This window comes from Ambystoma mexicanum, chromosome 5q (assembly GCF_040938575.1).
Source record: "Ambystoma mexicanum isolate Mex_15411 chromosome 5q, UKY_AmexF1_1, whole genome shotgun sequence".
Classification (NCBI taxonomy): domain Eukaryota; kingdom Metazoa; phylum Chordata; class Amphibia; order Caudata; family Ambystomatidae; genus Ambystoma; species Ambystoma mexicanum.
The window spans coordinates 7,212,066-7,230,593 of NC_090933.1; positions in this window are offsets into that span (position 1 = coordinate 7,212,066).

The following is an 18,528-nucleotide window of genomic DNA, read 5'->3' on the forward strand; positions in this document are numbered from 1 at the left end:
ACCACGAGGCTCCTTTGTCCTGTCCGCTGACCATCTTGCTCCCTTCACCTTCCCCAGGTCGAGCCGACCTGGGGCCTTCCTTATTTGGGCATGTACTTTCCCGCGAAACACAGATGCTTTCGCGGGCTTCTACATGTCTTGTGTGTGCCTCCAGGATGTGGGCTGGGATGTCTGGTCCCAATACACATCCTGGGTGCCAGAGAGTCTAGGGTGGTGTGAATGCCTGGGACCACCGTGGTCCGTGATAGGTCCACGAATGGTGTGAGTGTTGATGAGCGGATCTCCCATTGGGTCCCCTCCGTTTTGGCGCGAAGGGAACCGTGGATAAGAGGGGGCTGGAAACACCACTACCATGTCGATCTCCTGAGTTCTCATGAACGAAGGAATACAGGAGCCAAGTATCCTGCAACCAAGAGGCTGAACCGAGGAATCGCTGGTGACCCGCTGAAGGACTGCTCCTCTGCACTGCTGTCGCCTTGTGAAACCCTTTTCACCTTTGATCGAACCAGAAGGCCTGTACTGGTACTTCGACCCTTGGAATAGCGGGGACAGCTATTCTCGGCATCTTCACCATCTCCTGCTAGTAAGCCTTCGGAAGCGTCTCTGGGCCATCCAGCAGACTGACCAGCCTACACAGGAGTCTTGCTCTGTAACCGCCGCCAGGTTGTGTAGTATATCGAGTCCTTGTCACTCTCACATGATTCGTACACTTGGCGTTCCCAGGTCTGAAGTGAGTAGTGTACATTTGGCTCAGATACACACCGCCGCTCCGTTGCCCTGCTGTGGTAACAAACTGTGCGGGTTCCTTCGTTTGGGACGTCTTTTACTCAACTTTGCTGCTGCAGACTCAACACGACGACGAGACATTGAGATATCACATCTCATGCTATAGGAAGGGTCTCAGGATTGGAATGGGAAGGACTTGGATATCACATCTCATGCTATAGGCAGGGTCTCAGGTTTGGAAAGGGAAGGAGTTGGATATCACATTTCATTTTAGAGGTAGGATCTCAGGTTTGGTATTAGAGGCATTGAGATATCACATCTCATGCTATCAGAAGGGTCTCAGGATTGGAATGGGAAGGAGTTGGATATCACATCTCATGTTATAGGAAGGATCTCAGGTTTGGTATTAGAAGCATTGAGATATCACATCTCATGCTATCGGAAGTATCTCAGGTTTGGTATTAGAGGCATTGAGATATCACATCTCATGCTATCATAAGGGTCTCAGGATTGGAATGGGAAGGAGTTGGATATCACATCTCATGCTAAAGGGAGGGTCTCAGGTTTGGAAGGGGAAGGAATTGAATATCACATCACATGTTATAGGAAGGATCTCAGGTTTGGTATTAGAGGCATTGAGATATCACATCTCATGCTATCGGAAGGGTCTCAGGATTGGAATGGGAAGGAGTTGGATATCACATCTCATGCTATAGGAAGGGTCTCAGGTTTGGAACGGGAAGGAGTTGTATATCACATCTCATGTTATAGGAAGAGTCTCAGATTTGGTATAAGCATTGAGATATCACATCTCTACAATCGGAAGTGTTTCAGGATTGGAACGGGAAGGAGTTGGATATCCCATCTCATGTTATAGGACGGGTCTCAGGTTTGTTATTAGAATCATTGAGATATCATATTGCATGCTATAGGAAGGGTCTAAGGATTGGAATGGGAAGGACTTGGATATCACATCTCATGCTATAGGTAGGCTCTCAGGTTTGGAAAGGGAAGGAGTTGGATATCACATTTCATGCTAGAGGTAGGATCTCAGGTTTGGTATTAGAGGCATTGAGATATCACATCTCATGCTATCAGAAGGGTCTCAGGATTGGAATGGGAAGGAGTTGGATATCACATCTCATGTTATAGGAAGGATCTCAGGTTTGGTATTAGAAGCATTGAGATACCACATCTCATGCTATAGGAATGGTCTCAGGATTGGAATGGGAAGGAGTTGGATATTACATTCTTGCTATGGGAAGGGTCTCATATTTGGAATTGGAAGGAGTTGGATATCACATCTCATGTTATAGGAAGGGTCTCAGGTTTGGTATAAGCATTGAGATATCACATCTCTGCTATCGGAAGTGTCTCAGGATTGGAATGGGAAGGAGTTGGATATCCCATCTCATGTTATAGGACGGGTCTCAGGTTTGTTATTAGAATCATTGAGATATCATATTGCATGCTATAGGAAGGGTCTAAGGATTGGAATGGGAAGGACTTGGATATCACATCTCATGCTATAGGTAGGCTCTCAGGTTTGGAAAGGGAAGGAGTTGGATATCACATTTCATGCTAGAGGTAGGATCTCAGGTTTGGTATTAGAGGCATTGAGATATCACATCTCATGCTATCAGAAGGGTCTCAGGATTGGAATGGGAAGGAGTTGGATATCACATCTCATGTTATAGGAAGGATCTCAGGTTTGGTATTAGAAGCATTGAGATATCACATCTCATGCTATAGGAAGTATCTCAGGTTTGGTATTAGAGGCATTGAGATATCACATCTCATGCTATCATAAGGGTCTCAGGATTGGAATGGGAAGGAGTTGGATATCACATCTCATTTCAATGCTATTTCAATGCTTATACCAAACCTGAGACCCTTCCCATAGCATGAGATGTGATATCCAACTCCTTCCCATTCCAATCCTGAGACCCTTCCTATAGCATGAGATGTGATATCTCAATGCTTCTAATACCAAACCTGAGATCCTTCCTATAACATGAGATGTGATATCCAACTCCTTCCCATTCCAATCCCGAGACCCTTCCTATAGCATGAGATGTGATATCTCAATGCTTCTAATACCAAACCTAAGGTCCTTACTATAACATGAGATGTGATATCCAAATCCTTCCCATTCCAAACCTGAGACCCTCCCTTTAGCATGAGATGTGATATCCAACTCCTTCCCATTCCAATCCTTATACCCTTCTGATAGCATGAGATGTGATATCTCAATGCCTCTAATACCAAACCTGAGATCCTACCTCTAACATGAAATGTGATATCCAACTCCTTCCTTTTCCAAACCTGAGACCCTTCCTACAGCATGAGATGTGATATCCAACTCCTTCTATTCCAACCTGAGACCCTTCCTATAGCATGAGATGGGATATCCAACTCCTTCCAAATCCAATCCTGATACCCTTCCGATAGCATGAGATGTGATATCCCAATGCTTCTACAAAACCTGAGACCCATACCATGGCATGAGATGTGATATCAAACTCCCGTCCTATACCATGAGACTTGATATCTCAATGCTTCTAATACCAAACCTGAGACCGGCCCAATAACATGAGATGTGATATCCAAATCCTTCCCCTTCCAAACCTTAGACCCTTCCTTTATCATGAGATGTGATATCCAAGTCCTTCCCATTCCATTCCTGAGACCCTTCCTATAGCATGAGATGTGATATGTCAATGCTTCTAATACCAAACCTGAGACCCTTCCTATAACATGAGATGTGATATCCAAGTCCTTCCCATTCCAATCCTGAGACCCTTCCTATAGCATGAGATGTGATATCTCAATGCTTCTAATACCAAACCTGAGACCCTTCCTATAACATGAATTGTGATATCCAAATCCTTCCCATTCCAATCCTGAGACCCTTCCGATAGCAGAGATGTGATATCTCAATGCTTATACCAAACCTAAGACCCTTCCGATAGCATGAGATGTGATATCTCAATGCTTCTAATACCAAACCTGAGATCCTTCCAATAACATGAGATATGATGTCCAAATCCCTCCCCTTCCAAACCTTAGACCATCCCTTTAGCATGAGATTTGATATCCAACTCCTTCCCATTCCAATCCTGAGACCCTTCTGATGGCATGAGATGTGATATCTCAATGCCTCTAAAACCAAACCCGAGATCCTACCTCTAACATGAAATGTGATATCCAACTCCTTCCCATTCCAATCCTGAGACCCTTCCTATAACATGAGATGTGATATCCAACTCCTTCTATTCCAACCTGAGACCCTTCCTATAGCATGAGATGGGATATCCAACTCCTTCCAAATCCAATCCTGATACCCTTCCGATAGCATGAGATGTGATATACCAATGCTTCTACAAAACCTGAGACCCATACCATGGCATGAGATGTGATATCAAACTCCCGTCCTATACCATGAGACTTGATATCTCAATGCTTCTAATACCAAACCTGAGACCGGTCCAATAACATGAGATGTGATATCCAAATCCTTCCCCTTCCAAACCTTAGACCCTTCCTATAGCATGAGATGTGATATCTCAATGCTTCTAATACCAAACCTGAGACCCTTCCTATAACATGAGATGTGATATCCAAGTCCTTCCCATTCCAATCCTGAGACCCTTCCTATAGCATGAGATGTGATATCTCAATGCTTCTAATACCAAACCTGAGACCCTTCCTATAACATGAATTATGATATCCAAATCCTTCCCATTCCAATCCTGAGACCCTTCCGATAGCAGAGATGTGATATCTCAATGCTTATACCAAACCTAAGACCCTTCCGATAGCATGAGATGTGATATCTCAATGCTTCTAATACCAAACCTGAGATCCTTCCAATAACATGAGATGTGATATCCAACTCCTTCCCATTCCAATCCCGAGACCCTTCCTATAGCATGAGATGTGATATCTCAATGCTTCTAATACCAAACCTAAGGTCCTTCCTATAACATGAGATGTGATATCCAAATCCTTCCCATTCCAAACCTGAGACCCTCCCTTTAGCATGAGATGTGATATCCAACTCCTTCCCCTTCCAAACCTGAGACCCTTCCTTTAGCATGAGATGTGATATCCAGCTCCTCCCATTCCAATCCTGAGACCCTTCCGATAGCAGAGATGTGATATTTCAATGCTTATACCAAACCTGAGACCCTTCCCATAGCATGAGATGTGATATCCAGCTCCTCCCATTCCAATCCTGAGACCCTTCCGATAGCAGAGATGTGATATTTCAATGCTTATACCAAACCTGAGACCCTTCCCATAGCATGAGATGTGATATCCAACTCCTTCCCATTCCAATCCTGAGACCCTTCCTATAGCATGAGATGTGATATCTCAATGCTTCTAATACCAAACCTGAGATCCTTCCTATAACATGAGATGTGATATCCAACTCCTTCCCATTCCAATCCCGAGACCCTTCCTATAGCATGAGATGTGATATCTCAATGCTTCTAATACCAAACCTAAGGTCCTTACTATAACATGAGATGTGATATCCAAATCCTTCCCATTCCAAACCTGAGACCCTCCCTTTAGCATGAGATGTGATATCCAACTCCTTCCCATTCCAATCCTGATACCCTTCTGATAGCATGAGATGTGATATCTCAATGCCTCTAATACCAAACCTGAGATCCTACCTCTAACATGAAATGTGATATCCAACTCCTTCCTTTTCCAAACCTGAGACCCTTCCTACAGCATGAGATGTGATATCCAACTCCTTCTATTCCAACCTGAGACCCTTCCTATAGCATGAGATGGGATATCCAACTCCTTCCAAATCCAATCCTGATACCCTTCCGATAGCATGAGATGTGATATCCCAATGCTTCTACAAAACCTGAGACCCATACCATGGCATGAGATGTGATATCAAACTCCCGTCCTATACCATGAGACTTGATATCTCAATGCTTCTAATACCAAACCTGAGACCGGTCCAATAACATGAGATGTGATATCCAAATCCTTCCCCTTCCAAACCTTAGACCCTTCCTTTATCATGAGATGTGATATCCAAGTCCTTCCCATTCCATTCCTGAGACCCTTCCTACAGCATGAGATGTGATATGTCAATGCTTCTAATACCAAACCTGAGACCCTTCCTATAACATGAGATGTGATATCCAAGTCCTTCCCATTCCAATCCTGAGACCCTTCCTATAGCATGAGATGTGATATCTCAATGCTTCTAATACCAAACCTGAGACCCTTCCTATAACATGAATTGTGATATCCAAATCCTTCCCATTCCAATCCTGAGACCCTTCCGATAGCAGAGATGTGATATCTCAATGCTTATACCAAACCTAAGACCCTTCCGATAGCATGAGATGTGATATCTCAATGCTTCTAATACCAAACCTGAGATCCTTCCAATAACATGAGATATGATGTCCAAATCCCTCCCCTTCCAAACCTTAGACCATCCCTTTAGCATGAGATTTGATATCCAACTCCTTCCCATTCCAATCCTGAGACCCTTCTGATGGCATGAGATGTGATATCTCAATGCCTCTAAAACCAAACCTGAGATCCTACCTCTAACATGAAATGTGATATCCAACTCCTTCCCATTCCAATCCTGAGACCCTTCCTATAACATGAGATGTGATATCCAACTCCTTCTATTCCAACCTGAGACCCTTCCTATAGCATGAGATGGGATATCCAACTCCTTCCAAATCCAATCCTGATACCCTTCCGATAGCATGAGATGTGATATACCAATGCTTCTACAAAACCTGAGACCCATACCATGGCATGAGATGTGATATCAAACTCCCGTCCTATACCATGAGACTTGATATCTCAATGCTTCTAATACCAAACCTGAGATCGGTCCAATAACATGAGATGTGATATCCAAATCCTTCCCCTTCCAAACCTTAGACCCTTCCTATAGCATGAGATGTGATATCTCAATGCTTCTAATACCAAACCTGAGACCCTTCCTATAACATGAGATGTGATATCCAAGTCCTTCCCATTCCAATCCTGAGACCCTTCCTATAGCATGAGATGTGATATCTCAATGCTTCTAATACCAAACCTGAGACCCTTCCTATAACATGAATTATGATATCCAAATCCTTCTCATTCCAATCCTGAGACCCTTCCGATAGCAGAGATGTGATATCTCAATGCTTATACCAAACCTAAGACCCTTCCGATAGCATGAGATGTGATATCTCAATGCTTCTAATACCAAACCTGAGATCCTTCCAATAACATGAGATGTGATATCCAACTCCTTCCCATTCCAATCCCGAGACCCTTCCTATAGCATGAGATGTGATATCTCAATGCTTCTAATACCAAACCTAAGGTCCTTCCTATAACATGAGATGTGATATCCAAATCCTTCCCATTCCAAACCTGAGACCCTCCCTTTAGCATGAGATGTGATATCCAACTCCTTCCCCTTCCAAACCTGAGACCCTTCCTTTAGCATGAGATGTGATATCCAGCTCCTCCCATTCCAATCCTGAGACCCTTCCGATAGCAGAGATGTGATATTTCAATGCTTATACCAAACCTGAGACCCTTCCCATAGCATGAGATGTGATATCCAGCTCCTCCCATTCCAATCCTGAGACCCTTCCGATAGCAGAGATGTGATATTTCAATGCTTATACCAAACCTGAGACCCTTCCCATAGCATGAGATGTGATATCCAACTCCTTCCCATTCCAATCCTGAGACCCTTCCTATAGCATGAGATGTGATATCTCAATGCTTCTAATACCAAACCTGAGATCCTTCCTATAACATGAGATGTGATATCCAACTCCTTCCCATTCCAATCCCGAGACCCTTCCTATAGCATGAGATGTGATATCTCAATGCTTCTAATACCAAACCTAAGGTCCTTACTATAACATGAGATGTGATATCCAAATCCTTCCCATTCCAAACCTGAGACCCTCCCTTTAGCATGAGATGTGATATCCAACTCCTTCCCATTCCAATCCTGATACCCTTCTGATAGCATGAGATGTGATATCTCAATGCCTCTAATACCAAACCTGAGATCCTACCTCTAACATGAAATGTGATATCCAACTCCTTCCTTTTCCAAACCTGAGACCCTTCCTACAGCATGAGATGTGATATCCAACTCCTTCTATTCCAACCTGAGACCCTTCCTATAGCATGAGATGGGATATCTAACTCCTTCCAAATCCAATCCTGATACCCTTCCGATAGCATGAGATGTGATATCCCAATGCTTCTACAAAACCTGAGACCCATACCATGGCATGAGATGTGATATCAAACTCCCGTCCTATACCATGAGACTTGATATCTCAATGCTTCTAATACCAAACCTGAGACCGGTCCAATAACATGAGATGTGATATCCAAATCCTTCCCCTTCCAAACCTTAGACCCTTCCTTTATCATGAGATGTGATATCCAAGTCCTTCCCATTCCATTCCTGAGACCCTTCCTATAGCATGAGATGTGATATGTCAATGCTTCTAATACCAAACCTGAGACCCTTCCTATAACATGAGATGTGATATCCAAGTCCTTCCCATTCCAATCCTGAGACCCTTCCTATAGCATGAGATGTGATATCTCAATGCTTCTAATACCAAACCTGAGACCCTTCCTATAACATGAATTGTGATATCCAAATCCTTCCCATTCCAATCCTGAGACCCTTCCGATAGCAGAGATGTGATATCTCAATGCTTATACCAAACCTAAGACCCTTCCGATAGCATGAGATGTGATATCTCAATGCTTCTAATACCAAACCTGAGATCCTTCCAATAACATGAGATATGATGTCCAAATCCCTCCCCTTCCAAACCTTAGACCATCCCTTTAGCATGAGATTTGATATCCAACTCCTTCCCATTCCAATCCTGAGACCCTTCTGATGGCATGAGATGTGATATCTCAATGCCTCTAAAACCAAACCTGAGATCCTACCTCTAACATGAAATGTGATATCCAACTCCTTCCCCTTCCAACCCTGAGAGCCTTCCTATAGAATGAGATGTGATATCCAAGTCCTTCCCATTCCAATCCTGAGACCCTTCCTATAACATGAGATGTGATATCCAACTCCTTCCCATTCCAATCATGAGACCCTTCCTATAGCTTGAGATGTGATATCCAACTCCTTCTCATTCCAATTCTGAGACCCGTCCTATACCATGAGACTTGATATCTCAATGCTTCAAATACCAAACCTGAGACCGGTCCTATAACATGAGATGTGATACCCAAATCCGTCCCCTTCCAAACCTTAGACCCTTCCTATAGCATGAGATGTGATATCTCATTGCTTCTAATACCAAACCTGAGACCCTTCCTATAACGAGATGGGATATCCAACTCCTTCCCATTCCAATCCTGAGACCCTTCAGATAGCAGAGATGTGATATCCAACTCCTTCCCATTCCAAACCTGAGACCCTTCCTATAGCATGAGATGTTATAATTTAATGCTTCTAAAACCAAACCTGAGAACCATCCTATAACATGTGAAATCCAAATCCTTCCCTTTCCAAACCTGAGACCCTTCCGATAGCATGAGATGTGATATCTCAATGCTTCTAAAACCAAACATGAGAACCATCCTATAACATGAGATGTGAAATCCAAATCCTTCCCTTTCCAAACCTGAGACCCTTCCTATAGCTTGAGATGAAATATCAAACTCCTTCCCATTCCAATCCTGAGATAGCTTGAGATGTGATATCCAACTCCATCCCATTCCAATCCTGAGACCCTTCCGATAGCATGAGATGTGATAGCTCAATGCTTCTAATATCAAAACTGAGACCCTCCCTATAGTATGAGATGTGAATTCTAAGTCCTTACCATTCCTATCCTGAGACCCTTCCGATAGCAGAGATGTGATATCTCAATGCTTATACCAAACCTGATGACCCTTCCTATGGCATTAGATGTGATATCCAACTCCTTCCCATTCCAATCCTGAGTTCCTTCCTATAGCATGAGATGTGATATCTCAATGCTTCTATCAAACCTGATACCCTTCCTTTAGCATGAGAGGTGATATTCAACTCCTGCCCATTCCAATCCTGAGACCCTTCCTATATCATGAGACGTGATATCCAACTCCTTCCCATTCCAATCCTGAGACTCCTCCTATAGCATGAGATGTGATATCTCAATGCTTCTAATACCAGACCTGGGACCGGTCCTATAACATGAGATATGATATCCAAATCCTTCCCCTTCCAAACCTGAGACCCTTCCAATAGCAAGAGATGTGATATCCAATTCCTTCCCATTCCAATCCTGAGACCCTTCCTATAACGAGATGTGATATCCAACTCCTTCCCATTCCAACCTGAGACCCTTCCTGTAGCATGAGAAAGGAGATCCAACTCCTTCCCATTCCAATCCTGAGACCCTTCCTATACCATGAGATGTGATATCTCAATGCTTCTAATACCAAACCTGGGACCCGTCCTATAACATGAGATATGTCCTATAACATGAGATATGATATCCAAATCCTTCCCCTTCCAAACCTGAGACCCTTCCTTTAGCATGAGATGTGATATCCAAATCCTTCCCATTCCAATACTGAAACAGTTCCTATAGCATGAGATGTCATATCTCAATGTTTCTAATAGAAAACCTGAGACCCTTCCTATAGCAAGAGATGTGATATCCAAATCCTTCCCATTTCAATCTTGAGACCCTTCCTATAACATGAGATGTGATATCCAACTCCTACCCATTCCAACCTGAGACCCTTCCTATAGCATGAGAAGGGATATCCAATTCCTTCCCAATCCAATCCTTAGACCCTTCCGATAGCAGAGATGTGATATCTCAATGCTTATACCAAACCTGAGACCCTTCCTTTAGCATGAGATGTGATATCCAAATGCTTCACATTCCAATCCTGAGACCCTTCCTATAGCATGAGATGTGATATCTCAATGCTTCTAATACAAAACCTGAGATCCTTCCTATAACATGAGATGTGATATCCAAGTCCTTCCCATTCCAATCCTGAGACCCTTCCTATAACATGAGATGTGATATCCAACTCCTTCTACTCCAACCTGAGACCCTTCCTATAGCATGAGATGGGATATCCAACTCCTTCCAAATCCAATCCTGATACCCTTCCAATAGCATGAGATGTGATATCCCAATGCTTCTACAAAACCTGAGACCCATACCATGGCATGAGATGTGATATCAAACTCCCGTCCTATACCATGAGACTTGATATCTCAATGCTTCTAATACCAAACCTGAGACCGGTCCAATAACATGAGATGTGATATCCAAATCCTTCCCCTTCCAAACCTTAGACCCTTCCTTTATCATGAGATGTGATATCCAAGTCCTTCCCATTCCATTCCTGAGACCCTTAATATAGCATGAGATGTGATATCTCAATGCTTCTAATACCAAACCTGAGACCCTTCCTATAACATGAGATGTGATATCCAAATCCATCCCATTCCAATCCTGAGACCCTTCCGATAGCAGAGATGTGATATCTCAATGCTTATACCAAACCTGAGACCCTTCCGATAGCATGAGATGTGATATCTCAATGCTTCTAATACCAAACCTCAGATCCTTCCAATAACATGAGATGTGATGTCCAAATCCTTCCCCTTCCAAACCTTAGACCCTCCCTTTAGCATGAGATGTGATATCCAACTCCTTCCCATTCCAATCCTGAGACCCTTCTGATGGCATGAGATGTCATATCTCAATGCCTCTAATACCAAACCTGAGATCCTACCTCTAACATGAGATGTGATATCAAACTCCTTCCCATTCCAAACCTGAGACCCTTCAGATAGCATGAGATGTGATATTTCAATGCTTCTAAAACCAAACATGAGAACCATCCTATAACATGAGATGTGAAATCCAAATCATTCCCATTCCAAACATGAGGCCCTTCCTATAGCTTGAGATGTGATATCAAACTCCTTCCCATTCAATGTGATATCCAACTCCTTCCCATTCCAATCCTGGGACCCTTCCTATACCATGAGATGTGATAGTTCAATGCTTCTAATACCAAACCTGAGACCCGTCCTAAAACATGAGATGTGAGATCCAAATCATTCCCCTTCCAGACCTGAGACCTTTCCTTTAGCATGAGATGTGATAACCAACTCCTTCCCATTCCAAACCTGAGACCCTTCCCATAGCATGAGATGTGATATCTCAATGCTTCTAAAACCAAACATGAGAACCATCCTATAACATGAGATGTGAAATCCAAATCCTTCCCTTTCCAAACCTGAGACCCTTCCTATAGCTTGAGATGAAATATCAAACTCCTTCCCATTCCAATCCTGAGATAGCTTGAGATGTGAGATCCAAATCCTTCCCCTTCCAAACCTGAGACCCTTCCTATAGCTTGATATGTGATATCAAACTCCTTCCCATTACAATCCTGAGATAGCTTGAGATGTGATATCCAACTCCATCCCATTCCAATCCTGAGACCCTTCCGATAGCATGAGATGTGATAGCTCAATGCTTCTAATATCAAAACTGAGACCCTCCCTATAGTATGAGATGTGAAATCTACGTCCTTCCCATTCCTATCCTGAGACCCTTCCGATAGCAGAGATGTGATATCTCAATGCTTATACCGAACCTGATGACCCTTCCTTTAGCATGAGATGTGATATTCAACTCCTTCCCATTCCAAACCTGAGACCCTTCCTATAACATGAGACGTGATATCCAACTCCTTCCCATTCCAAACCTGAGACCTTTCCTTTAGCATATGTGATATCCAACTCTTTCCAATTCCAATACTGAGACCCTTCCAATAGCATATGTGATATCTCAATGCTTCTAATATCAAAACTGAGACCCTCCCTATAACATGAGATGTGATATCCAACTCCTTCCCATTCCAATACTGAGACCCTTCCAATAGCATATGTGATATCTCAATGCTTCTAATATGAAAACTGAGACCCTCCCTATAACATGAATTGTGATATCCAAATCCTTCCCATTCCAATCCTGAGACCCTTCCGATAGCAGAGATGTGATATCTCAATGCTTATACCAAACCTAAGACCCTTCCGATAGCATGAGATGTGATATCTCAATGCTTCTAATACCAAACCTGAGATCCTTCCAATAACATGAGATATGATGTCCAAATCCCTCCCCTTCCAAACCTTAGACCATCCCTTTAGCATGAGATTTGATATCCAACTCCTTCCCATTCCAATCCTGAGACCCTTCTGATAGCATGAGATGTGATATCTCAATGCCTCTAATACCAAACCTGAGATCCTACCTCTAACATGAAATGTGATATCCATCTCCTTCCCTTTCCAAACCTGAGACCCTGCCTATAGCATGAGATGTGATATCCAACTTCTTCCCATTCCAATCCTGAGACCCTTCCTATAGCATGAGATGTGATATCTCAATGCTTATACCAAACCTGAGACCCTTCCTATAGCTTGAGATGTGATATCCAACTCCTTCCCATTCCAATCCTGAGACCCTTCCTATAGCATGAGATGTGATATCTCAAGGCCTCTAATACCAAACCTGAGATCCTTCCTCTAACATGAAATGTGATATCCAACTCCTTCCCCTTCCAAACCTGAGAGCCTTCCTATAGCATGAGATATGATATCCAAGTCCTTCCCATTCCAATCCTGAGACCCTTCCTATAACATGAAATGTGATATCCAACTCCTTCCCATTCTAACCTGAGACCCTTCCTATAGCATGAGATGGGATATCCAACTCCTTCCAAATCCAATACTGATACCCTTCCGATAGCATGAGATGTGATATCCCAATGCTTCTACCAAACCTGAGACCCATACTATGGCATGAGATGTGATATCAAACTCCTTCCCATTCCAATCCTGAGACGCTTCCTATAGCTTGAGATGTGATATCCAACTCCTTCCCATTCCAATTCTGAGACCCTTCTTATACCATGACACTTGATATCTCAATGCTTCTAATACCAAACCTGAGACCCGTCCTATAACATGAGATGTGATATCCAAATCCATCCCCTTCCAAACCTTAGACCCTTCCTTTATAATGAGATGTGATATCCAACTCCTTCCCATTCCAATCCTGAGACCCTTCCGATATCATGAGATTTGTTATCTCAATGCTTCTAATATCAAACTTGAGACCCTCCCTATAGCATGAGATGTGACATCCAAGTCCTTCCCATTCCAATCCTGAGACCCTTCCTATAGCATGAGATGTGATATCTCAATGCTTCTAATACCAAACCTGAGACCCTTCCTATAACATGAGATGGGATATCCAACTCCTTCCCATTCCAATCCTGAGACCCTTCCGATAGCAGAGATGTGATATCTCAATGCTTATACCAAACCTGAGACCCTTCCTAAGGCCTGAGATGTCATATACAACTCCTTCCCATTGCAATCCTGAGACCCTTCCTAGAGCATGAGATGTGATATCTCAATGCTTATACCAAATCTGAGACCCTTCCTATAGCATGAGATGTGATATCCAACACCTTCCCATTCCAATCCTGAGACCCTTCCTATAGCATGAGAAGTGATATCTCCATGCTTATACCAAACCTGAGACCCTTCCTATAGCATGAGATGTGATATCCAAATCCTTCCCATTCCAATCCTGAGACCCTTCCTATAGCATGAGATGTGATATCTCAATGCTTATACCAAACCTGAGAGCCTACCTATAGCATGAGATGTGATATCCAAGTCCATCCCATTCCAATCCTTAGACCCTTCCTACAGCATGCGATGTGATATCTCAATGATTCTAATACCAAACCAGAGACCCTTCCTTTAACATGAGATGGGATATCCAACTCCTTCCCATTCCAAACATGAGACCCTTCCTATAGCAAGAATGTAATATCCAACTCCTACCCATTCCAATCCTGAGACCATTCCTATAGCATGAGATGTGATGTCTCAATGCTTCCAATACCAAACCTGAGATCCTTCCTATAACATGATATGTGATATCCAACTCCTTCCCATTCCAATCCTGAGACCCTTATGATAGCATGAGATGTGATATCTCAATGCCTCTTATACCAAACCTGAGATCCTTCCGATAGCATGAGATGTGATATCTCAATGCTTCTAATACCAAACCTGAGATCCTTCCTATAATATGAGATGTGATTTCCAAATCCTTCCCCTTCCAAACCTGAGACCCTCCCTTTAGCATGAGATGTGATATCCAACTCCTTCCCATTCCAATCCTGAGACCCTTCTGATAGCATGAGATGTGATTTCTCAATGCCTCTAATACCAAACCTGAGATCCTACCTCTAACATGAAATGTGATATCCATCTCCTTCCCTTTCCAAACCTGAGACCCTGCCTATAGCATGATATGTGATATCCAAGTCCTTCCCATTCCAATCCTGAGACCCTTCCTATAGCATGTGATGTGATATCTCAATGCTTATACCAAACCTGAGACCCTTCCTATGGCATGAGATGGCATATACAACTCCTTCCCATTCCAATCCTGAGACCCTTCCTATAGCATGAGATGTGATATCTCAATGCTTATACCAAACCTGAGACCCTTCCTATAGCATGAGATGTGATATCCAACTCCTTCCCATTCCAATCCTGAGACCCTTCCTATAGCATGAGATGTGATATCTCAAGGCCTCTAATACCAAACCTGAGATCCTTCCTCTAACATGAAATGTGATATCCAACTCCTTCTCCTTCCAAACCTGAGAGCCTTCCTATAGCATGAGATATGATATCCAAGTCCTTCCCATTCCAATCCTGAGACCCTTCCTATAACTTGAAATGTGATATCCAACTCCTTCCCATTCCAACCTGAGACCCTTCCTATAGCATGAGATGGGATATCCAACTCCTTCCAAATCCAATACTGATACCCTTCCGATAGCATGAGATGTGATATCCCAATGCTTCTACCAAACCTGAGACCCATACTATGGCATAAGATGTGATATCAAACTCCTTCCCATTCCAATCCTGAGACCCTTCTTATACCATGAGACTTGGTATCTCAATGCTTCTAATACCAAACCTGAGACCCGTCCTATAACATGAGATGTGATATCCAAATCCTTCCCCTTCCAAACCTTAGACCCTTCCTTTATCATGAAATGTGATATCCAACTCCTTCCCATTCCAATCCTGAGACCCTTCCGATATCATGAGATGTGATATCTCAATGCTTATACCAAATCTGAGACCCTTCCTATGGCCTGAGATGTCATATACAACTCCTTCCCATTCCAACCCTGAGACCCTTCCTATAGCATGAGATGTGATATCTCAATGCCTCTAATACCAAACCTGAGATCCTACCTCTAACATGAAATGTGATATCCATCTCCTTCCCTTTCCAAACCTGAGACCCTGCCTATAGCATGAGATGTGATATCCAAGTCCTTCCCATTCCAATCGTGAGACCCTTCCTATAGCATGTGATGTGATATCTCAATGCTTATACCAAACCTGAGACCCTTCCTATGGCATGAGATGTCATATACAACTCCTTCCCATTCCAACCCTGAGACCCTTCCTATAGCATGAGATGTGATATCTCAATGCTTATACCAAACCTGAGACCCTTCCTATAGCATGAGATGTGATATCCAACTTCTTCCCATTCCAATCCTGAGACCCTTCCTATAGCATGAGATGTGATATCTCAGTGCTTATACCAAACCTGAGACCCTTCCTATAGCATAAGATGTGATATCCAAATCCTTCCCATTCCAATCCTGAGACCCTTCCTATAGCATGAGATGTGATATCTCAATGCTTATACCAAACCTGAGACCCTTCCTATAGCATGAGATGTGATATCCAACTCCTTCCCATTCCAATCCTGAGACCCTTCCTATAGCATGAGATGTGATGTCTCAATGCTTCTAATACCAAACCTGAGATCCTTCCTATAACATGAGATGTGATATCCAACTCCTTCCCATTCCAATCCTGAGACCCTTATGATAGCATGAGATGTGATATCTCAATGCCTCTTATACCAGACCTGAGATCCTTCCGATAGCATGAGATGTGATATCTCAATGCTTCTAATACCAAACCTGAGATCCTTCCTATAATATGAGATGTGATTTCCAAATCCTTCCCCTTCCAAACCTGAGACCCTCCCCTTTAGCATGAAATGTGATATCCAACTCCTTCCCATTCCAATCCTGAGACCCTTCTGATAGCATGAGATGTGATATCTCATTGCCTCTAATACCAAACCTGAGATCCTACCTCTAACATGAAATGTGATATCCATCTCCTTCCCTTTCCAAACCTGAGACCCTGCCTATAGCATGAGATGTGATATCCAAGTCCTTCCCATTCCAATCCTGAGACCCTTCCTATAGCATGTGATGTGATATCCAAGTTCTTCCCATTCCAATCCTGAGACCCTTCCTATAGCATGTGATGTGATATCTCAATGCTTATACCAAACCTGAGACCCTTCCTATGGCATGAGATGTCATATACAACTCCTTCTATACCAAACCTGAGACCCTTCCTATAGCATGAGATGTGATATCCAACTCCTTCCCATTACAATCCTGAGACCCTTCCTATAGCATGAGATGTGATGTCTCAATGCTTCTAATACCAAACCTGAGATCCTTCCTATAACATGAGATGTGATATCCAACTCCTTCCCATTCCAATCCTGAGACCCTTATGATAGCATGAGATGTGATATCTCAATGCCTCTTATACCAAACCTGAGATCCTTCCGATAGCATGAGATGTGATATCTCAATGCTTCTAATACCAAACCTGAGATCCTTCCTATAATATGAGATGTGATTTCCAAATCCTTCCCCTTCCAAACCTGAGACCCTCCCTTTAGCATGAAATGTGATATCCAACTCCTTCCCATTCCAATCCTGAGACCCTTCTGATAGCATGAGATGTGATATCTCAATGCCTCTAATACCAAACCTGAGATCCTACCTCTAACATGAAATGTGATATCCATCTCCTTCCCTTTCCAAACCTGAGACCCTGCCTATAGCATGAGATGTGATATCCAAGACCTTCCCATTCCAATCCTGAGACCCTTCCTATAGCATGTGATGTGATATCTCAATGCTTATACCAAACCTGAGACCCTTCCTATGGCATGAGATGTCATACACAACTCCTTCCCATTCCAACCCTGAGGCCCTTCCTATAGCATGAGATGTGATATCTCAATGCTTATACCAAACCTGAGACCCTTCCTATAGCATGAGATATGATATCTCAATGCTTATACCAAACCTGAGACCCTTCCTATAGCATAAGATGTGATATCCAAATCCTTCCCATTCCAATCCTGAGACCCTTCCTATAGCATGAGATGTGATATCTCAATGCTTATACCAAACCTGAGACCCTTCCTATAGCATGAGATGTGATATCCAACTCCTTCCCATTCCAATCCTGAGACCCTTCCTATAGCATGAGATGTGATGTCTCAATGCTTCTAATACCAAACCTGAGATCCTTCCTATAACATGAGATGTGATATCCAACTCCTTCCCATTCCAATCCTGAGACCCTTATGATAGCATGAGATGTGATATCTCAATGCCTCTTACACCAAACCTGAGATCCTTCCGATAGCATGAGATGTGATATCTCAATGCTTCTAATACCAAACCTGAGATCCTTCATATAATATGAGATGTGATTTCCAAATCCTTCCCCTTCCAAACCTGAGACCCTCCCTTTAGCATGAAATGTGATAT